This window comes from Manis pentadactyla, chromosome 17 (assembly GCF_030020395.1).
Source record: "Manis pentadactyla isolate mManPen7 chromosome 17, mManPen7.hap1, whole genome shotgun sequence".
Classification (NCBI taxonomy): Eukaryota; Metazoa; Chordata; class Mammalia; order Pholidota; family Manidae; genus Manis; species Manis pentadactyla.
The window spans coordinates 33370791-33395737 of NC_080035.1; the positions used below are offsets into that span (position 1 = coordinate 33370791).

Sequence of the window (24947 nt, forward strand, 5' to 3'; positions counted from 1 at the left end):
GGTATGGGAGTCTGTGAGCTAGAGATAGGACTGTATGGGGCTGGCACCCCATCTTAGGATGGGTACCAGCCAACCGACATCAGTCTCCAGAGAGCTTGATGAAGTTATTTTTGGGAGTGTTGGAACAGCTGCAAGCTGGAATCCATTACAGTTACTGGAAGAGTCTGTTAGAGTGAAGAGCTTTGTAGGATGCCATGGAGATGAGTGGAAAGCAAACAGGAGAGAATGATTCCCACTTTCTGTTTCTCTGCTGTAGGTTCCCTCTAGCACCCATGATTAATAGCCTAACAGAGAACCCAGCTGGTAAGAGAAATAACTATTTGCAGATTCCATCCCCCCAAAGTTATAGAATAGGGGTGGGTGATAAGCTTGAAAGGCAATCGCTTACAAACCAGCACTCAAGGCATCTGATATCTCCTGGCATGTACCATGAGAATGTCCAATCAGAACTGAATGAAATGAGACTGTGATTTATTGCAGATTCTTTGTCTCCCATTTGATTGTAAACCATATTCAGATACCCATGTATGTGTGCAAGCAGAGCCTGGGGGCCTGAGCAACCACCGTTAGAGAGCACTGGGCTCCAGAAGACCCACAGTAAGTAATTATTTTAAATGGTGTATTAACACTGCTTTTCTCCCACTTTGAGTTTTCCAGGCCAACCTCCTTTTTAAGAGAATAAAGTGAGAGAAGTAGACAAATATCAATGTTTAAGTGAGAGAATAGAAATGATGTTTAATTTTGTCAGTCTACTTGCAGATATTGGGAACAGTTAAGAAACCATGAAATGTAGACTTCTTTCATAAAATCCCTAAAACTCCATGGATTTTACAGTCTATTATCATCATTATTATTATCATATTATTATAGACAGAAGACACACAATCTTGAAACAGAGAACTTTCATCTTGTTCCAGTTCAATTAATGGATAACTTAGGAATGTAGGAAGTCTCCTACCATTTACAAAATATATTTCCGAAAAGCTAAAGTCAAGTCAGAAATGCAAAAGTTAAACAATCCATGATGTTTATAAGTTCAGGTGTCTTTCCCATAGGTATAAAAATGTTATAAAAATCTCTAACTATACTTTACCTTTTAGAAAACTCTCTACAATTTATTTTAGATTTTAAAATTCTGTTTTCTGTTCTCTTTCATCATAACACACATATTCAACCACTTTAAGTTCCAGGGCATTCAACTGAGGTCAAAGATATGTTGTTTTTTTCTGGGCATTTTAATGTCTAACTGAAATTATCTATGAATTATGAAGCTTACAATTCCCTTCAGTACCCTTTTTTTTCCCCCCAGTTTGGTTTTTTAAGAAAACAAAAAGGAGAAGGGCAAAAATGGATAAACAATGTCTCAAAATATTTCACTAATGGAAACTTTTTAAAAGGGAAATGTGTCCAAAAGTCTAACCTGTAAAACTGCTATGGTGGGGAGGTAGGTACTGTGAATAAAAAAGGCTGGGTTTAGATTTTGCATACTCAAGCCCCTACTCCTAGGCTCTTCCCTGGAAGAGTTCCCTGGAACACACTTTGAAAACTAAAACAATAAAATACTCTTATCTTTGCACAAACACTGCTAAACACAGATGGAAATGCTAACAAAACACAAATAGTAGTTGTCAAATATTTTCATTACATTACTTCAAACTTTGATCATTTGAGTATATTTTGAAGTATGAATTAAGGATTGCAAAATAGTCGGTAGAAGTCCATGTTTAGGTAAATACGTAGGTTGTTTCAAAGTCAATTATATGAAAGTTGATGACCTGTAATTATACCTGTAAATGTTAGAGAGATTACTAATATATGGTTCCTGTCCACGGGAAGCTCACAGTTTTGTGTGGAAGATTGACATATAAACAATTTATGAGCACATAAGAAAAAGGTGTTATTTTTGTTAAAGGGTCAGTGAAAAGTCAAAGGATATTTTCAGAAGGGATAGTTATAGAATAACAGAGGATGTATTCATATTTTCCAGATTGATGGCAAGTGGGAACAATTCAAAATAGGAGGGATAATGTGAGCAAAGTATATGAGTGTGAAGTGTGCATTTAGGCTCTGATGCGGTTTGGATGATTAGTGCAACCTACATGTAGGGAGATGACCTGAAGGTAGGCTGACCAAGGTGGTACAGCATCGGTCCTCCAGCAGGTATGTGAACCCTAAGACAGGGAGTGACAGAAATGTATCTGGGTTTTCTTTGTTACCGTTGGAAGCCAGGGTTTTTAAGCTGCTATAACAAAACCTAAAACTGTCTTTGCCACCAGGTGAAAGATGGGAGACCTTTGAGAAGAGCATTTTTATTGAAGGATTTTTGTTAGAAAAGCCTGATTACTCCTGAGGAGGCTGTCTGTAAGGGTTTAAAAAGTGACACAAATATTATGGTTACCTGGAAATAAGGGGGTTCTTATTATTAACTAACAGAAAATTTAGCTACTGCCTATGATAACATGGAAAATAGAAAACATGCTTGATAAATTAGATGATCTATCCAAGGAGATTTCCAGACAAAATACTGAAGGTCTACCTGCTGCCTATAAAATGAGAGACAAGAAATATAGGTGAAAAAGGAATTGTTCAGTTTTCAAACAAAATTTAGAAAATATATGAAGTAGCCCAGACTTACTGAGTTAAAAAATAAGACTGTTTTTCATACCCAACCACAATATGACTCTCAATATGGACAGAGTTTCGGAACAAAGATCAAATCATGGGTGACACTGTAACCTCATTTGTTAAGACCTCAGAAAGGTTTATGGAAATGCATCAGAGAAATTTTCAATCTGACAAATGGCCCTCTAAGGATCTTTAAGGATCTTATTATACTCATTAAATAATACTTGAGTATCCAAGAATCTTACAGGCTATGTCCATCAATGACCTTACAGGAAGCCTAAGACAGAGAAGGGCTTCTCTTGATGAGATTTGTGTTTGTGCCTTTTGTCTAATGGACTAAACTCCAGTAGCCATCATAGGAAGTCCACAAAGTTTAAAGAAAACTTCACTAGTACTAATACTGATGGCTTCAACTAAAAAAAATGGAAAATGAAAAGAGGTCTTTGGATCCCCATACTACTGTGGGCAAGAAGGAGGTTGAGGAAACTATTCAGTGGCAAACCCTAGCCACTTTTACGGATAATGAAGATATCCTAGAAGGCATAACCGAGAGTCCAAAGAACAGTAACAAGAGCTGGGATAGATCATCTCTAGGCAGTAGCTGAGCTCCAATGAATACTACTAATGTTAGCCAACTGGATTTCAGAATTTCTATGGATTAGTGATTGCTGTAGGCCTCCTATTTCCACTTTTCGAATGAAGGAGTCAAAGTCTTTCTCACCATTGCATGTTGGGAGTGGGGAAGAGGAGATAGGTCCATAGCTTTCAAGTTTTTAGATTGAGATCTTTACCCAAAAGACATGGGCTCAAAGAAGTACTCCTCAGTGGCCCCATTTGTTTCTGCATTTGTTTTCCATGAAGAAGTCCTGGAACACAAGAGTGAGACTGATTGTGAGCTGAAATTAGAAGAGTTTCTGGGAGGAGGGTGAGATTGCATATTGCTTGTGGGTAATGTGAATTCTTCTGGGCAGAGTGCAGAAGATTGTACTTTCCAAAAATGGCCCCAAGTAGCACTGTGTATCACTAGTCTCACATACTCTTTCAGAACATTGCCAGTACTCCACAAAGAGGTAATGCTGTTTACTCTTTCATTAGAATTGGGCAGACCTTCTTGGTTGCCTCTGTGAATAGAATGCAGTGAAAGTGACCCTCCATGATTTCTGAGGAAAGGTCATTAAAGTGATTTGGTTTCTACCTGGATCCCTCTCTCTTGAGATGCTTTCCCTTGGAATCCAGCCATCACATTATGAAGAAACCCAGGCCATCTGCAGAGGTGCTCTGGCTGACAGCTTCAGCTAAATTCCTAAAGGGCAGCCCACACCACTCTCCCAGCATGTGAGTGTGTGACCCTCCAGATGATTCCAGCTTCCAACCTTTGACCCATTACAGCTGGTGCTGCAAGGATTACAGGTGAGCTAGTCATGCTGACCCTTGTCCAATGTAACAAAATATAAATCTTCATGTATTTTAAGCCACTACAGTTTGGGGTGGTTTGGTTCACAGAAGAAGTGTTGTTTAGTACATGCAGGAGTGACTAGAGGACTGAGCAAAGGTAGAAGGGAAAGGGACAATGTGAGATCAAATGCAAAGGGTGATTAGTCGTAGAAGATCTGGGACATTTCTTTCTCTGAGAAAGGAGAGAAAGACTGTGACAATATAAAGAGAGTTGAACAATAGCGAAAATATTCTTAAAAGACATTTATTTTTTAGATAACAGTGTTTCTGGAACACGTAAACCTTTAACTTCTTAAAAACTGGGTGTTAAATCTACTTCACATACTTTATTCATGGTGATAAATACTACTTACCTTTTCAATATTACAGTGTTCCTGGTCTACTGCATATTTTAATTCAAAATTTTAATGTTTTTTTAAAAGGCTAAGTAAGATAAGCATAGTTTGCTTTAAAAGGCAAAAAACTTCCAAGCAGTCCACCCCAAATTAATCATCATGCCCCCTTTTCTCATATTTCTTTCCTTAATGGTTTAGAGATGAGCAGTCACATTACCATTATGTATGAATACTACTAAGCATAAATAAGTGGGACAGGTTGCCCTGCAAACAAATTTCATTAAAGTACCTAGATTAACACATTTTAAAGGTCTCTTTAATGAATCTTTGTCCTTGTGATACAACATAAGCAAGAATAGGGCAAACTAAGTTGTAGAATTTTTATATCTCCATCTCTAGCTTCAAACAATTAAGGGAGTTATAAATAAGCTGTACTATCTTTATCCCACTCAAAATAATGAATGAGCCACTCTCATGAATCACAAGACTATCGCATCAAGCCATCACAATCCCAAGATCATGAAAGCCAGACTTTAAACCAGCATTATATTTTGGAATAAATCATGGGCTTGGTAACTTACAGAATTGTAAATGTTATGATTTTTAGAGTTACAGCATAATTCGTATATCAAACTGTGGCATCTATGAACCCCTCACAGAATCACTAGAGCTTTTCCAATTTTCATAACAAACCTTTGTGAGTTCAGATTTTTTTTTTAAATTACTACAGTGAGAAAAGTGAGCAAACAAGATCATTTGGAAACATTAACAGAAGAATTATATAATGAAAATTATATCAATCAAATATATTTAGGAAGACAGTTCTTTAAAAATTATGAGTTATAACCAGCAATAATTAGGAAATTAATAGGAAGTTGGAAAACAGCTAGGAAATTATTGCTAAAACAAAGGATTGCTTTTAGTTTTTGTTGGCAAAATATATCAAAGGATAAAAGCAATTGTTCAAAAATTGTTCAAATCTAGAGTTTCCAACCTGACAGATCAATTAGATTAGCAAATATTATATTGATATATTAAATACTAAAGCTCGTAATTTAATATCCATTGTATATTAATGGAGAACTCCTTTTTGTAAACTGCATAATATTATGGTTTTTAAAATACTGAAATTAAGAGTTTATCTTCCAAAGCATTATTGTGAATACTATGATTAAATTCTAAAATATAGGATGATTAAATGGAGAAAACAATCTATTATTGCAATCTGACCTTTGCTGCTATGAGGCCGGTTAAAACCTTTGTATTTATTCATACTTAAGATATGACCTCAAGGAAAGAATGCAGATTATGCTAACTTTCAAAACTATTGTTTTGTTTTTTTAAGGATTCACATGTAATTTCAGTTGGCATTCCAGATGGTTAATTTTCATGCCTTCAGATGAGATAAGAAAAGTTTTGAGCACGTAACACACACACACATACTCTTACAGCTGAACTGAAATCTCAAGTAAAATTGATGTCGGAAGACTCCAAATGTTGGGATAGAATTTGGAACTCACATTACCTCTTTGTTATATGCTGCATTTTTAATAGCAGTTTAAGCTTGGTTCCCTATTGGCTTTACATTTATTTGGTTTCTTAGATACAGAACTTTAGGGTTCAAAATTCTTTTATATACACAAAATCACTTCAGTCCCATATGATGCCTCTATCCTATTGCAGTGTAACATTTTTCTAGGCCAATTTATTTCCCGAAAGAGACAAAAGTAATTCCCTGTGGAACAAAAGGTTTTTAAGATCCAATGAAATTAATAGAAAATTTCAGTGAAGTGTCTTAGAAGAGCCAGAGATAGTGAATTTTCCACACACAAAAATAAAGTGAAGCTAGAGAACTTATTGATGATCAAAATGTTTTGCTTTCCTTCTAAAAAAGCATAGCTATGAGAATGCAAACACAAAATAGAAAACCAGACCTGACTTTAGTATTTAATATAATTTATAAGAAACCCTATTTAAAGAAGCACTTTATAAGTTCAAACTATTTCAAACTTTTCTTTCAATTTCTAGTATTTCAGAATGACTCCTGCTCGAAGTCCAATTTGTGATCACCTACTTCCTTTACCTTCTTTGGTCACCAACCCTTTGTCTCTTTCTGAGAAATAATAAGGATATCATCCCTGCCACCACCACCAACACCGTCAAAAACAAGTGTGGGCACCCACCCATAGACACTCACGAACATGCACATAGAGACATATGATACCACACATACACTCGTCCATAAACCCACAGATTCTCCAACTAGTTATAACCTATTTTCTTATGATCGGTGAGTAATTATACTTCATAAAATTCAGGTATGATGTATTACTTTTCTCAATTCCAAAGAAGTGGTAGAATATTTTTGGTAAGAATGACATTCTGATGTAAGTATTCATATAACATAGAATTTTCTTTAGCCAGGTCAAAGACCCTGAGGTGGGCATATTGTTGGCATGTACGATAGACTGAATGTTTGTGTCCCTCTAAAATTCATGTGTTAAACCATAAACCCTGATGTGGTGGTATTTGGAAGTGGGGCCTTCAGGAAGTGAGTAGGTAATGAGGGCAGCGCCCTTAAGAATGGGATTAAAGCCCTCCAAAAGAGAGCAGAGATCACCCGGGCCACTTCTGCCATGTGAAGGCCCGGTAAGAAGGTGCCATCTATCAACCAGGAAGCCGTCTCCTACCAGACACCAAATCTACTGGCACCTTGATCTTGGACTTCCCAGACCCCAGAACCGTGAGAAATAACTATTGTGTTTAAGCCCCCCAGTCTGTGGTATTTTTATGATAGTGGCGCTCATGGACTAAGACAGTGTGGTTAATAAGCAGCAAGCAGCCCAGTGTGTCCAAAGGGTAGTAAGCAAGAGAATTATATTAGTAGGAAGGTGAGTCAGAAAGGTAACTGGAACATTAGGGCAATTCACATAAGCTTGTTTAGAATTTGGCTTTTACGCTGAATGGGATAGAAAGTCATTGAAGGGTTTAAGCTGCAGGGTGACCTAGCTGTTAAATTTTGAAAGTATCACTGTAGCTGTTGTGTTGAGAATACATTATAGAGGACTCAAGCAAGGGTAAAGGCAAAAAGACCAGATGGAATAACATGGGGAGATATAATGGTGGTTTAGAGAAACAAGGCAGTATCTGTTGTTGGTATAAAGAAGTCTGATTCCTTTACTGTTCCATTGGATTTTAGACCAGCATGTTGGGAAACCAGCTGGTCTATGCTTAATGGATTGATGCCAATGTTCTGTTTTTGTGAACATATTTGCATGTGTAAAATTCTATGTTTAGGCCTCTTTTAAATAAATGGAAGCCCATTACCTATTACAGTTTTTTTTTTTTCATTGAATGCTCAGTTAATTCTGGTTTTTGGCTTATCACTATCATTTCCTTCTAGTGTGATTCCTCATTTCCCTTCCTGTGAAACTTTTCTTATTCCACCCTACTGTACTCATTCCCTCCATAATTATGTACCCAATTTATGCCATGTTATTTTGAGCTTGTTGCTTTGCTTCTGTAGTGATAGTCAATTCATTTGTTTTTCCAGTTCGGTTCTCCATAGAGTGCATGCAATCAGAAAAGACTTCTACACACAGTAATCCCTTTGCCCTCTAGGATAATTAGGATGCCATCAAGGGTAAAAACAGATATCATCCCAATTTTCAACTTTTCAGAGACAACTAAAATGATAAATTATTTTCTAATCCTTTGTAACAGACTTAATCAATGGCACAGTAGTCTTTATGCAAAGTGGTTCTCAGAAACACATGCTAGATGGGCAGAGAAAGAAAATGTTTTGAGCCATGAGCTTAAGAAATACAGGGATGTGTACATTTAGTTATTTTTTCATATGTGAAAAGCCAGAATCAGGGATTGAAAAAGGGCAAGTTGCAGAGCAGTAAATATCACAAAGATTATCCTTCTAGCTAGCAGAAACATCTCCCCTCTCATCAGACAATAAACATAAAGATGGTTTACTTTATGTTTATTTCATTCTTTCAAAATTCTGACAAAGAAGTTATAAGGGCAGGTTAACTCATTAAAATGCTTTAAGCCCTTTGAAGAGAAGATATTTTTATTAGATATATGTTCAAGGCATTCTTTTTGTCTTTGCAGTTTTCTCTCTCATAAAAGATATTCTCTTTCAAATAGACCTAAACTATCAAATGTGTTTTCACTTACGCTTACTTCATCTCCTTTTATATGCTAGCGTCCATCTGAACTAATAACCTCTTTGTTAAAACTTTATCTCTTCCCCCCAAAATAAAAAGGCCAAGAAATTTTAATAAGCCAAATTCACAGTAAGTTATAATATATACACTGATCTCATTATCAGTTCTTAATGTCTTGAACTATTCCCCTTTTGCCCTTCATCGTATCTCAATGTGTACTGGGTATGATCACCTTTTCCAAAATTATGTCTATTTGTGTTGCAGCCAAAGATTAAACTGTGGACAATTAGCTGGTCCACTCCTCTAACACTTGAAATAAATCTTTATTTCAGATACTGGAAAGACAGCAACACCCCTTGTCCTCAGCATGTGATTCCTTAAATAGTACCCCAGTGGCCTGAAAGACTCAATGAACTTCTTTAAGCCTAATTTATTCCCAGAATATGACCTAGGTGTTAGGGAAGATTGAAGATATTATCTGATGTTCAGATTGCTCAACTGTGCCCTAGAGAATCAAAACATTAAGAAGCATATGGTATGAATATTGTCCTGGTGAAGGCACATTGTTCCACTTTGGAATTTAAAACAAGCAAAGCAGCAATTGTTACTAACTCAGACCCTTACTTCTAAATCAAAAGACTTTGTAAAGTTTCAGGAAGCAGTATGGTAGATTATGTCTTCCGAAGGTTTTCAGGGTCAGTAATTCTATAAAGAAAATTTTTTTCTTAATAACCACCCATAAAGACCATTAAAAAAATCTTTTAGCTTTGTCTTTGCCTCAGCTTAAGAGTGGCAATGACAGTGTTCAGTAACAAAGACTTTGAGCTGCTGGCTGATGCTGAAGTTAAATGTATATGACAGAACTACCAGCACTGATGGATGGCCCCAGCTCTGCTGTGCTCACAAAAGACTGGGATGTTTGCAATGGTTGGTTATCAGTGAAAATGGGCATTACCCGATTTGGCATTTGAACACTTTGCATAACCTGAAGTGATGGTCAGCATTGAACCCTGAAGACACAATGCTAGCAGGGTTAATATTTGGTAGAATCTGTCTCTCCACTGTGGTAACATATTTTTTACTGAATCCCAGAAATAGACCGTTTGATAAAAATCTCAATTGGGAACATGAGCAACTTATAAATTCTTACTAATTTCTAGTATTTTTTTATGAGAACTTACCTCTCAAAATCTTCATTTCTATTATTTATTTTTCTGCCAAACCACTATAAATTCATATTTTGAAATCCGTTTGCTTTCATAGGCATTATTTTTCTTAGTCTGTCTATAAACATAAAAATAATTTTGCATGCCAGTTTCACCTGGTGTATTTTTATGTGTTTATATGTATTTAACCTAATTTAAAAAAAATGTAAACTGGAAGTATAGCTTTTTGTAAAAAAAACTCCAAGGATCCTTGTAGAGTGGATAAAACCAAGCAATAAAGCAAGAGAACAAAAAAGTATTTTAAAAATCATACTGACAGTATTAAAATTAAAAACAAATGTAACTCTGGGATTCCAAGTGGCCCAGGCAAAAAGAAAAATACTACAGAAAATGCGCATATCAGTTCACTGGAAAGAACCAGCTTTTTCTTTTTCCACAGTCAGGAACGTAAAATTTTGAATGATTTTTTCCCTTAAAATAAGAACCATTGAATGAAATATTGCCCAAATGTCAAAATGAAAGTTTTTAGGTGACCAATTTCTTTTATATGACCTTAGTAGGAGACAAAAACAATGATAATCTAGAATTCTGGGAAGGAACAGAGAAAATGGTTTAGTTGTGTTGCATTTTGGTAACCTAACTTAAAATGAATATCAAATTTCACTATAATTCTCGCAAAAAAAAATAAATCAAAGGCCTACTGAAGGATCATTCACAGTTATATTGCAAATATAGGCAATCTTTGTTTACAAATCATTTTTTAAGCAGAATCAGTAGGTTTTCGGGAGACATAGTTATTGAATAAATATTAATTAACAACAAAATTAAATAAAAATACATCTAAAAATATATTAGATGCAGTTCCTATTGATGCATAGAAGAAAGATTTGTATGCTTTCAAAACTCTCATTAATGTCGTCCGTAGTAGACCAACTTGCAGAGTGGTGGAAGCTAGAAACCTTGAGCCAGTTGCTACTAGGTCAATGAGTTGCAATAAATCAGAATGACATTATTTCAGGAGCATCATTTCTGAAGTATATGCAGAGATAATTTCTCAGTTAAAAGTGGTATGGATACTTAGGGTTGCCTTCATTTTTATAATATATAATGATGAAATCAAATAAACAAATAAGAGGAAGTTGAGCAAACCACTTGGATTGTCTTTGAATAAATGTGGATTCTAATATTTACATTGAACAATACAAAATTTCCATTTTTTTGCATATCAAAAGAAATTGAACTTTAACAATTTCACATGGTTGGTTCTATGATAGATTTTACTTCCTCAACCATATATGTCATGAAAAATAGAAATAAAAAGTTAGAATTTCTCCTACATAGTATATATTCCTGAAAATATTATGTACATGTATAATAAAAGTGAGTTATAATTTTATTGAGAAACTGATTTTTTGAAACAATGTTACAGCAAAGATTTTTCTTTTGTCCACATTATTTAATATTGCACTGTATCCCTGTTGGGTTGATGCTTTTGTTGTCAGAAGAAAAGTGTCAAAAATAGAAGGCAAAAAAAAAAAGACTGATTAGTTACACTTACAAAGACTTCAGTAACAGAGATAAAAAAATCAAATCACATATTATGTTAAAAATATATTTTTGCCATAAAACTAAACTATATTTTTGGGCCCAGTTTTAAAAAGTAAGCTAATATTATATGAATTCCATGCCATAAAATATTTTCCAAATTGGCGGTCTGAACAAGATATGTATTATAAGAAATTGTTCCATGCCTAAGAGTAAGAAAATGCAGGTTGAAGAAAGTTAATCAGATTGCTTTACTGAAGTATTTCTTCATGTCTTTTATACGATAATGAACTTGCATAACTACTCTGGAAAAGTCATACTATGCAGGATTTCCCACACATATTTTTGATTAAGGAAAACTTTCTTAATTACATACATGTGTTTCTTGGGTTATAGTTCAGGAAACTCTATCTTAAGGAGTCAGCCATAGAAACCCAAATTCTCAGTGAAAAGTAGTATCATTGAGATAATGATATAATGCTAACTTTTCACCAAGGTCATTAACCTTTACCTAGCATTACATAACAGAATAAAACTTTCTTTTCAAAAAGTTTGTGTACTGGTCAAAGATAAACATCTGAGTAATCCTCCGTATTCAATTGAAAAGCAGAAGTTAAACCAGTTTAAAGTAATTGACAGAATATCCTTTGGTTGTGATATGTGAAATACACAATTTTTACAACAATAATCTAACTTTCTGATAAATCTGCTATATTGAGAAATAAATTCCTAAAAAATTGTTCTTTTCATTTCTCCATGGGATAATAATGAAATAACCCAAAATATCAAAACTTTATTAATATGTCATAATTGGTTCCATAATTTGACTCGATAGCATGAGTGATCTTGGAACATCCATGAAGCAGAAGAATTAGCCAAGTGGGCCCTACTACCTACAGACTGTGAATAATGAATCTTCACTGATGGTGGGGGAAAGTTTGATATGCAGGGATGGATAGTGAGTACAAGCCTCAAATGCCATTGTTATCTCCTTCCCTCTACTTGTAATTCCTCTTCCTCTCTAAGACAGAATCTCTGCCCATTCTCTTGAATTTTCAAGGGGCTTTTATTACATCACTTATGCCTTATTTTTAAAAAGTACAAGGCTCAATAAGGATCACTACGTAAGATCCCACAATTTATGTCTCAAATGATCTCCCCCATATTAATTCTACTTTATGATGAAGATATGGATTTTATTTATGCAAATTATAAATTCTTATTGGCAAACACAAAAGAGTAACTTTTTTATTCCATAAAACCTGGTTCCTGGACCCAAACCAAGTATTTCACCTGGGATCAATATTAGAGGAAAAAGTCTTTGTGTTTGACTTACTGAAAGGTGACAAATCAGGAAAACAGTAAAATAGATAGGTAGGTAGTAACTGGATAAAGAAACAGATATGGAATAAAAGTAATCAGTCTACAAATTCACACAGTATTAGATTCTTAAATCCAGGTTGCCTCCAGTCCCTACAATAAGTGTAATTTTCCTTTACAAAACTTATTTCTTCCTTAGACAAACATAGGGATGCATCAAAATCCTATCTATACTAAGACTCCTTTGAACTTTATTCTCAAGAGATATTTTGAAGTAAAAAGCAGTGAAGAATGACCAGTCTTTTAGAAAGAAAAGTTATTGTTTCATTTTATTATTTGTCTTTCTTTGGTCAGTTCAAAACACTGGGTGACAAAAATCTGGAGGAATTCTAATATCCAGTCAGATGTCCTTAACATATTTCTTCCCACCCTCAGGTGGTAAAAGATTCCTAGGTCACCTGTCAAAAGTGCCCAGTTGGGTCCCAGTGGTTCAAGCAATTTCTCCAGGCTCTGCCTCCTGATGAACATCCCCTTGCGGCTCTTGTCAGGGATTTCCAGTTTCCATCTGGGATACTAGATAAGATGATGCCTCACAGCATTTAGCATCCTGTCTGCTTATTTTTCAGTCCCAACTGGCCCATGAACCTGTTTTCTGTTGTCCCTCAGTGACTCGGCCACAGGATCCGATCCCAGTGCCAGGCCAGGCTTTTCAAACTCCAGTCTGCCTCTAAAGATGTACTTTCACGCAGGCATAAAGGATAATAGGTATGTTTTCATGGCTTTTTGTAATTGCATTCACCTTACTTACTGTATTATTAGGAATATAGGTTGAAAATTTGTAGGTAAAACAAGAAAATAAAAATAAATGAATTTACTTTATGATTCCTCTTTAAAAATAATGACCAATAAAATGTAGATAGAAGTAGTTCTAGTCGTAGCTATAAGAAGAAACCTTTAAAAATAACGAGGTCTTCTATTCCCTTGGACAAAAATATATTATTGAGATACCAACTGTATCTTAACACAGTGCTTTCCATTTAAAATAGCTATTAATAAAGTAAATGAATGAAGCATTGGCTCCTTGTTTCACAAACATTCATTTAAAATAATGATCCCAACTTTTATTTGACATAAACATTCTTTAAAATGGTTCTAAAGATTAAGAAAGAAAAGGCTTCCTGTTTTCCCTTAATCCTACTGCAAGATGACTAAAGAAGGTTAAAGTTCTGCATTTTGTGGTCCAGAACAGTGTTACAAGATGCTGGAAGTTTGGCCTCAAGTTTAATTTTGTATCTCACTTAAATAACCAGCACACAATGGTGTTGATGTTTTTACTGCTTCCTTATTAAACATTTCAACTCTAGCAATCTTGGTGAAATGCATCTCAAATTTCATAGGACAACAAGGCCTGATGTATATAAATGTGCTTCCTTTATTAAATTAAACTAGAAAATAGTTATTTATAAAGAGTGAAGTTTTGTATTCTCTCATTACATAAAAAATTGATTAGAAATTAAATTGCTGTAAGTATTACTTAATCTGAAACATGCAAGCATTAAACTACAAGGGGAATTCTTTTATAATACTCATTCAAAAGAATTTTTCCAGAACTCCAAAAATCCTACATAAATTTTTAGATGTGAATCTATAAGGAAGGAGAAAATACAAAAATCAGTCTTTTCATTACTGCTTTACTGTTACAGAAATTTCTGATTAAAATATATAAACTCCAGCTTCTCTGTCTGCATCCTAGAGGCCTGAAGGAAGGAAACCTTGTGCCTCTTTGCTGATGTTCCTGACTCAGTGTGGAACGTCGTCTCTTTCTCGACCCACCAAACTACTACATCGCTTTTAAGGCTCTTTTCAAAAGCACTTTTCCATGGAGCTTTCCCCACAGTACAAATCAGAATTAATTACTTCTTCCTATGGGCTCTCCAAGCACTTTGAACGTCTAAATGGCAATTACTTTATTCTGCACTATTTACATGTTTAAATATATCTGCCTCACAAGACTTCATGCTCCTTGAAGATATCTTCATCCATCTTTTTTTTCCCCTCACCTCCTGGCTTCGTTCCATCCCTGTGTATGTATTTGTAATTTGGAAAATAATTACCAGCTACAGAATAGGTGCCCAAAAACTTTCATTTAAAACAACCGAATTGAAATTACTGTATTATAGTCTCCTCCAATGTTTGACTACAATGATGGCTTTCCAAGCTGATCATTTCTTACTTGACAAGAAGTCGGTGATATTAAAACTGTCTATGTGTGGTATTTTCCAATATTCCTTGGACTCCTAAATGCACCCTTTAATATATCATACCTGTAGCATGTCTAAAAATGTCAGTTAGATAACTGTCTTTTCCTGTGCTTTACTAAGATTAACCTTTTGAGTCAGATAAATCAAAAATTCAAGGGAAGAGAAAAGCTGAAATGGATGTCATCTTTGTCCCTTTACATTGTGAAGCTCTTGACTCGAATACTGTATTACTGTGATGTTTGAAACTCTCACCTGTAATACTACGGTGTTTCTCTCCTGGAGGTAAAAGCAAACATTTTTCACTCTCAGACATCCTTTCATTTGGTAACAGGCATTTTATAGTTAGAAAAATATAGATAAAGAGTTTCTAAAATTCCCCAAGGGGTATGAATAGCATCAGTATTGAAAATAGACTTCAATTTTCACTTCTAATCAGTGTTCTGGTCACTAGACCATGTTACTATACAAATGATGATGTAAGCATACACATAAAATACCTAAAGGAAACCTAATAAAGTTTCTAGCTTAAGTTGTTATGTTTTTGCTGATAACTAGTTTTACATTAAGATGAAATAAATTTCTCCTTCTATGTATTTTAATGTTATATTCGTTGATCTTTTCACAATTTGTACTTCTTTTCTAATCATCTTTTCTATAACAACCAAGTAAGTTGGATATCTGTTCTCAAATTACAGACAGAAGAAACTGAGGCTCAGAAGTTTAATGTCAAAAAAAGAATCTTTTCTCTTCCCTATTCTAGGATCTTTCCTTTTTACCAAACTTAGAAACAGGAAAAGAAATGTCAGAGACATGAGTGGGTGAAACTTAAAAGCACTTTAGAATAATTTGCCTTCAAATTGTCTGATTGCTATTTGATTAAATATAGATTATTTTGGCATGTGCTGGTATTCATTTTTAAATACTATTTCTTATTTACAAGGAACCACATGACACAAACCACACAATTCACTATAATGCTTAGATTTTTAATACCTTTGTCCTGTATTAAGTGTTTATATGGAATTTTTGTATCCATAACATTTCTGACTTTGTACTGAACTGAGTTTCAATTAAAAAACAACATATTTTAAATATTAGAAGTAATTTTATTCTAATTTATTTTGAGTTCTCCTAAAAATTAGTGTTCACACTTTGATGCATAATTCAAATATTATTGGGACATTGCACCAGAAGCTATCAATTTTATATTGTAAAATATAAATAGATATAACCAGAGTGGAAATTCTATTAGATACAAAGAGCACAAAGCAATATTGTAACTGTACAAGTTAGATCTAGACTTAAACTTCCAAAATATTGGTTGTTAGAATCTGCGTCAATGGAGAAATAATAAAAAATAATAAAAAAATAAGCAATGATAAACCAGAAGAAAAATATAGAATAAATATAAGCTATTATTTAAATTTTAATTTCATCATTCATATTTAGGAAGGAATAGAAATTTAGAGAAAATACAAATGTGCAGTATAAATATAAAGACATACAGGCATATGGCTACTTAAAATCTAAATGTGCTACCTTCTTCATATTCAAATTATATTGGCATCTAAACAATCAAAATTGTATGAATAAGGAATGGAGTAGGGTCTCAGTTTACTCTAAAGAAATAACTTTACTCGTATTTATGGCTTACAAAGCAACTTTGGAAACATTATGTGATCTTTTGGAATGCTGTTACGGGTTTACCAATAAAATCAAATTTAAGGATTCTTTAACAAACTGATATAAGCAGGTACTTCAAGATCCTGTGTAAATGATTAGAGTGAATTCCCTCTTATACAAGACATATACAAGACATATGTGCTTTTGTGCAGTCTCATTTTAGATCAAAAGGAAAGAGAAAAACCTAGAGAGACTTTTTTTTCCAGTTGTTTTCATCTGCTTTCCAGCTTCGGTTACCCTTAAATGTCCCTTTGCCACTATCATTGGACAACCAAACTATCTATACTATAAAAGCAGTGACCAGAATATAAATGCCATGAGAAAAAATTACCAAAGAATAAGAAGCATGAATGGTAAGCCACTTCGTCACCACTGATTTTAAGAAAAAATAAAATGTGTTTCTGTGGGGTTGAATTAAATTGGTTTGGTTTTTATAGTAAGATGAAGGTTTATCAAACCAGATTCAACCTAATTTAATTATAACAAAAATATAAGAGTTCACACCTGAAGTATTAGGGTCATAATATTATGGAAATTATTTAAAAAGTATAATCATTTTATAAATTCAGTTCATCATGCTTACAAACTGTGTGTCAGCTTCCTCCTTAGAAAAAAAATCACATTATTTTTATTACTAATAATATGTTTCAATCACATATCTACAATATGTAAAGTACCATGATAGATACCAGGTAAGGCTCAAAGAGGGTTCTGATATGAACCTTTTCTTACAAGAGCTTACAATGAACAGAATTATACCTTAGTTGTAATAAATTTCACAATCCAAAGCAAAAATAAATCTTATAAATCCAAATAGATCAGATAAAAACCTCTATATTTGCAACAGATTTTTATTAGTGATCTACATAAAGACACAAAACTCTGTGAACTAACATAAAACAACGCTTATAAGTAAAGTACAGGTGAGTGTAAGATTTTGTTAAAAAAAGACCTTACTGTATTTTAACAATGGGTAAGTTGCATTAGAAATGACGTATCGAAAAAAGATCTAGAATCTACCATGGCTATATGTCTAAAAGTTGAGATCTCTCTTTTGAAATCCTTTCCACATTGAGGATTTAAATGGAATTTGAAAAGAAAGAAATACATATTATTTTAAATAAAAAAAATACTGTACATCCTGAACAATTTTGTATCCTGGCAAGCTTCAATTGTAACATAAAATTCCATGAAAGTCATGTTGACAAGTAATTCAAGCAAGCAATAAAGGCAAATATTTCCTAATCTACAAACTGAAGTTTGAATATTCTATCATTTTCTTCTGTAACTTTAACTAATTCTAGTTAATTTTTATGGAGAAAGCCATGTAAGTTGGATAACTAAGTGTATTTTAAAGATATATTAAAGTTTTTTTACAAAATGCAAATGTTTTATTTACATATACATGTATACACATAGATTAAACACGTAGTATATAATCAATACATTTTTGTTGAATTGAAATACTTTAGGAAGTTTATGTCATTTACATCATTTTGGAAATTCTTATCCTAATGCCCATTTTAAAAGTCAAAAATCTTATTTACCTGGACATTGGGAAATTTAATATGACTTTGTGGGAAGTTCCATGTTTTCCAAAGAAAAACATCATACTTAACAGGATTATAGAGTACATGTAAAAAAATTGCTCCTAAGTCATTACAGTCTCTCCTGAAATCTCAATGACCACCTCCCATTTTCTCTTACATCTTTGAGAAATAGTAATATTAGCGATTGAGTTTTTTTAATTGCTGAACCCAAGTTAGTCTCAGCCTGGGGTTCAAGTTCTCTTAGATGGGCAGATTTAATATATTTGTCACCACCTTGATATTACTTAATTTCATATAAGAATGACAGTTGGTAAGTCTGTGAATTGAGGACAAACCCTGAGTTTGTTTACGAGAATCCCAAATGTTTACTTTCATTCTAAGTTGCACTACATCTTGCTAGGTTCATAGTAATTAACTTAAACAATTGCCTCTTTATCTCCAACTTGAACAGTTTTTAAGTCAGTGTCCTGGTGTGTTTTCTCTTTCCATATTTTAAAAAATAAGCAGAATGTGACTTACTTTCTGTAAAAGTCTTTTATTTCTGTTGGATAGCTTAATAAGACATATCTAGAATTTATTTTAGTAAAGGAGTCTACTTCTTCCTTAAAGTAAAAGAATTCGAAAAGTTGTGAACTCCCGTAAATGGACAGTTTTTGAAGATCAAATAAGCCAGGGTCAATTTAGTGCATATCGAATAAGATGCCCAGGTTTGCATTTAAAAATGAATATGTGACTGTCTTTTGTCTCTATTTATTAATTCATTTTTAGGGCTTTAAAGATCTGTTGTAACAGGACTCTTGTTACATTTAATAAGTGCCATGTTGATTGGCGTTCTCTAAGTAGGCTTTTCAGTTTGCCTGTGGGGAAATTTAATATAAAAACATTCAACATTCTTTTATTAGTGTTTTTTACTATTCCCAGTCCCATCAGACCTTTGGTGCAAGCAGTGTATTATTGAAAAGCTTATCTGTAAGAAGTGAGCCAAGGGGAAATTCAGCCTTTATTAATATTGACATCATGTTCTCACACAATGGCTGTCTAAAGAAACTTTTCAATTGGATTTCAACTGCTTTGATGCAATATAAATGGGAACAGCTGAATACATGGTTTAACACGGAATAGTGAATGGTGCTGTATCCTGCACAACCAAACATAAAGTTGGAGTTTAGAGATACTTTAGGGCCATCATTTAGTATTGTCGATTTATAATGGTCAGTGGAATGCTAAGTTATGTTAATTTGGTAGGTTCTAGAATACATACAAAATTTTCTTTGGGTTCTCTCCTCCTTCCATTGCCAGTTTAAAGAAAATGGACAATTAATATATATTCAAGATGAAAATGGTATTTAAGGACCAGGATAAGACTTAAGTAACACAATAATTTGTATCTGAGGATATATTATGCTAGGATTATTATTTCTGTGTTTATTGTTGTACAGTATCAATATCCAGAAAAGATTGTAGTGTTTAGGGGCAATTCAGACGAACATGTTGCAATATTTATAAGAATACTTATTCCTAGTTATTCTACTTTCTTTGGCCTAAACAGGTAAAGGGCCAATGAGGCAAACTGCAGTTTGTAGAAATTAAGAGTGCAGATCTATATCATCCAGATCAGAAGGTATTTTTAAGAGAAATACGTATTTGTCACTTCACCACAGAACAGGACTATAGCTAAATGTATAACTATTAGCACAACCAGGCAACCAACGCTCAAGTAAAAGACAATGAGGTCTTCACAATTAGAAAAGTGTTTGAGATTTGTTCAGAACCAGAACCCTGAATGTAATATATTGTAGAATAAATTCTTGACTCACTGAGCATGCTCACTTTTCTGGTGAAATAGTCCAAATTTGACAACTAGAACATTTCTTTAAAGTCACCATTTTCCTGGAAACACTCTAATTTTGAGGAGTCTAAGGACTATATTTAGCTTTTGAAGAGTAGTCTCTCAAAAAATATGGTTATAAAACAGATTGATTTAGAGGAGCATTGTAATTAGCTGCTGAATATGTTAGAAGGATAGATTATTCTACATGAATCACAGAGCTCACTTTAAGTGTCATTCCCATCCTAAACTGCCAGCTTAATTTCTTCTCATTTTTCACCACAAGAGATCTTTTTTTTCTATTATGCCAATAATAAAGGTGTAGTTGTCATGAATTAGGCATACCTTTGTGAAATAATGAATTATAAACTGTTTTGTTTCAATTTTTAAAATAACTGAGTCATGGTTACTTGATTTGACAATAACCAGGAAAACCCACCTGGAGAATAAACTCAATTTAAACAGCTGCTTTATGAGACTTTGGCCAACATTTTTAAGCTTATGGAGAAAATTCTGTACCAGAATAGCATAAATGATAATAAGTATGATTGCACAAACACTATCTTTGGGAATGATAGAAAATCACTATGTAATGAACAACTGTAATAAATGTAAATGATTTTAAGCTGTGGCTTCACTATAAGATAATTCATAAAATCAGAGAAAATGCATTATAAGTATGGTTTATGAAAGAGAAATTATATTGGATTCTATTAGGCTAGTTCCATTTTCAGAGAAAAAGTATTTACTTTATATTAAAAGATTTATGAATAAATGTACCCTTGGATTTAAGTTAAAATAAGATGATCAAGATATATATGATTTGTCATCATTGTCATCATCTCATCATTTTCTGCTAACTTACTAATGGCAAAAAGTTTGCATGTTTCTAAGCTTTTCCACTAGATTTCTTTCATATCCCACAACTATCAAGTCCCACCATATGTGTATTATTTTATACAGTAATAAATACAAATACATATTTAATCAATCAGCAATATATTAACATATAAGTACACAATTACATATTACATACTTATACATTTGTGTACATATATGCAGTATTTAATTTTAATATTTAGAGGAAACGTTATAATGTTAAGAACATAACTCAAACAGGTGTGATATGGTATCTTCTAGAATTCCTGCTACAAAGCTTCTGGATTTTTCTGGATTTTTTATTTACCTCTTCCTCCTCTTCTTCTTCTTTTTGTTTAATTCTGTTATTTTCCTTACATCCCTCATAAAGTTTCTGTTTATTTACATTAAACAAAGTCAGTTTCTATTGCTTGCAACTAAAGTACCCTACCAGCTGTGGGGATTGACGTTGGAGTCTAGCAGTGTTATGGAATGGAATGAAATAGACCTCAGGGTCAATAGGCCGTGGTCTGAAACTAGCTCTGTCACTACCATCTGTGTGGTCTCAAGGAAGCAGTTAATTTACCTAAGTCTAAATCTCCTTATCTAAAAATGAAATAAAAATCTTCAACTTCCTAAGATAGCATCTCTGCTTAAATTTATAATTTGAACTTTGATATTTAAAGCACCTATCATAGTATTGATTAATTGCACTTAATAAATGACAACTATTATTGGAAACACAAGAAAGAAAAAAGGAAATTCATTTTCTTCTACTATTTCTTTTCTATAGCTTGATTTCAGACTTAAGCAACCTGCTGCTACTGAAGAGAATGTGGCTCCAATTTCCTTCCGACTTGGCTACGTATTTCTTCAACTCTGCTTGTCCTTCATTGAACTAAAGGAATCAGTGCCATACAGAAAGATTTGCCTTCCAAAGACTTCATATTCTTAAAGGTGATCATACTGGTAATCTTTATTTCTATATTTGCTTATATTTTAATGCAATTAAAAAAAACATTGCCCGTAAATCATATCTTCCAGTTATCCAAAGCCCACGAACAAATTAGCAAGTGGAAAAGGGGGTTTGGAGTCTAATGGTCTCTAAGCTCCCTCCTTATATTAACTCTGTAATTCTAGCAATCAAATCAGTTCTTGTCTTATAAACCTCATCTCCTCTTTCATTCTCTTGGATTCTCAATCATTTTGATTTAGGAATGAATCAGGGAAATTTTCTTTAAGTGGCTAAGATATTTTTAATGGGTTATGAGACTTTGAACAATAGATGTTTTTCTGTGGCAGAAAAAAATTATTAAATTTAAGCCTTTGGCTTGCAATTCTAAGTTCTTTGAATATAGTGAGGCTGCTATAGCATTAATTGTTCAGAGTTATTTAATGTGATTGTTCCATAGATATGGAACACCACCACGGCTGTGTCAGTTAGTAGTCTCTATGAATTCCTTTTATGACCATGAAACTGTATCTGCATATAAAGTTTAAAATGGCCTATCCCAAGGAGGAAAGAAGTCCACAGAAGGACAGTGAGAGAAGAAAATTGTGAAATGGTGTTCTCCTGTTTAAACTTACGCTTGAAATTTTGCATCAGTGCTGAACAATTGACTTAGTTCCTGTAAGTTATTAAATCAAACCTTAACCATTTCTACTCCATAGCAAAAATTCCAATTCTGCTTACTCAGATTACATTTTAACCCTTCAATCACCTATAATTTTCTTTAAATGTGAGCATCTCCAAGATCTAAAACACTGTTTAATTATCATAACTAGTATGTCTTCTGTTTTCTGTTGTGAATGAGAATAATAAAAGTTATGTCAAATTTTGATTTCGCATCTCAAATTTTAATGTGTTCATATTAGTCAACCCTTTGTTAGATAAATATCATACTATACAAAATATTTAACAATTATTCTAAATGAATTTGAATTTATATTAGAATAATGGAAAAAATTAAAGGCTTTCACTGCATACTGATTAGTTTGATTGGAAACACTCCTAGTAATGATTGTTGTAAGTAAAATGTAAGTTTATAAGTAAAGTTGGTCACAAAACAATGGACACAGTATTGATTACAAGGAAGATCTCATTATAAAAAATGCAGCCAAACAAGAAAAAAGACTCATGAAAAGAAAAGAAATTACTGAAGATATTAGATATAAAGCACACCCAGCTGGAAGTCCAGCTGCTCAAGGAAGCTGGTGGTTCTTCATCTTTGGGAGTTTCTAATTGGAATACAAGTATAATATAACAGGAAACTCAATAAAAATATAATAAAAAACATAAAAGACAAAGAAATTTAATATTAGTCTTAGCTACTGTTTTTTCTCCTTAACTGTTAACAGAGTTCTAGAAGCATGGCTAAGTAAGCAGTAAATACTTTTTATAACTACTGACTTTAGATACCAATCATACTTTATCAAAGTTTCCAATATTCCATCACATATTTATCCCTACTTTCAGAATAAACATGCTCACAAATAGCTTGTGAACTACATGCTGCACTTTCTTTTTTAGTTTGCAATAAAGTCTTTTATTTATTTATTAATTTATTTTAGTATAATTAATGTACAGTTACATGGGCAACATTGTGGTTACTAGATTCCCCCCATTATCAAGTCCCCACCACATACCCCATTACAGTCACTGTCCATCAGTGAAGTAAGATGTATGCTGCATTTTTAAGCTGCTGTATATGAATCAAATGGTGTGCACTTAGGATGCATTTATGTATTCCTTAAAAAGCAGATTTTTCTTTCATGGGGATCTCAATACATAATTCTTTAAAGGTTTTTTGCAATAGATGAGCCTTCATAGGATTATAAATCACAGCATGCTAGAATAAATGCTATAGATGCTGAATACATGGTACAATATTTTGCACAGTAATAATCACCAATAGCTTGAGAATATATAAATATGTGATTAATTTATATTTTTATTTTAAGGAACCCAAATAAATATGTGCCCATATATTCTGTTATTTATAGTATTCCAAATCACTCCTTTACAGGTTTATAGGACTAATGTGACCTTTCCAAGGTCTATGCTAGCAAAAAGGAAAAACTAAAGCAATTACCCAAAAAATTAAAATTAAAACAAAACTGTATATGTAACAACTCTTACTTCTATGCAACTGTCTGGATATTTGAGGTAAATCATGTTTAGATCCAAATTCAAGAGGATTATTGCCTTCATTCTCCATTTCACTCCTAGTGAACCTTGTATTTCAAGGTTGATCAGTATGCAAGGCGATGTATTCTCCAATTGATCAGTATGCAGGGTTAGATTACTCCAGAGAACATTTGGGCATTTTCACTGTGTCCTGTAGATTAACCTGCAGAGTATGCATTTTGGAGGGCAGGTACTGAGGGAGGAAACAAAAATGACTTAATGGTCTGGCACTGTGGAAGTTCAATCAACTCCCTGAGTGGAGGTCGAACCATCTTATGAAATCACTTGTCACATGACAACGATCTTAAGCTCTCTGCAAAATAAATGTACTTCATTGTCAGGGTAGAGTAATGAACCTGATTAAACAAAAAGTAGTGGCATTAAATTTAGTTTTTGAATGATAAGATCATACTGATATTAGTTTAGATGTATTGATTTTCTAATGGTAATGGTTGTTCAATGTGTGTGTGATATTTGTAGGACTAGAAATATATGAGTACCTACTGTCTTACATTCTACAGCAATGATTTTAGACTTTTTGTTCTAAGTAGTGGGGCTTTTTCTTTAAGAGCTTTCTGTCTTTGCACTGCCTGCTCATCTTCCCTGTCACTTCAGGTTTTCTGTAGAATATCTGGGGCTTTTCCAAGAATAGTTATAAAAAAAGTCCGCTGCTGTCAAAGGAAGGAAAGAAGGAAGGAATCCTTTTTCTGAAATCTAGTATAGCTTCCAAAGATTAAGTGAAAGTTAAATATTTTAAGTTCTAGGTTTAATCTAATTTAAGAATCTTTGAATCATACTTGGATTTTCATTTATTCTTTGGATTAGCTTAAATATTTGAAATTGGATAACCTCAAGGAAATAAACAAATAGATCAAGTTTCAGCCAGGCAGATATCATGATGAGCACGAGTGGTAAAACTACTGGGAGACCAGTTGTTTATTTTGTCAAATATTCCT

The 24947-nt window shown here is 33.4% G+C and overlaps 1 long non-coding RNA gene across 1 annotated transcript; it reads left to right on the forward strand.

Annotated features, from left to right (window-relative positions):
- The first annotated feature begins 222 nt into the window (after positions 1-222).
- Positions 223-22550, forward strand: LOC130681403 (uncharacterized). The gene is made up of 4 exons (XR_008994532.1): positions 223-303; positions 518-597; positions 3862-4035; positions 21598-22550. It is a non-coding gene; the product is annotated as an uncharacterized LOC130681403 (long non-coding RNA).
- The last annotated feature ends 2397 nt before the right edge of the window (positions 22551-24947 follow it).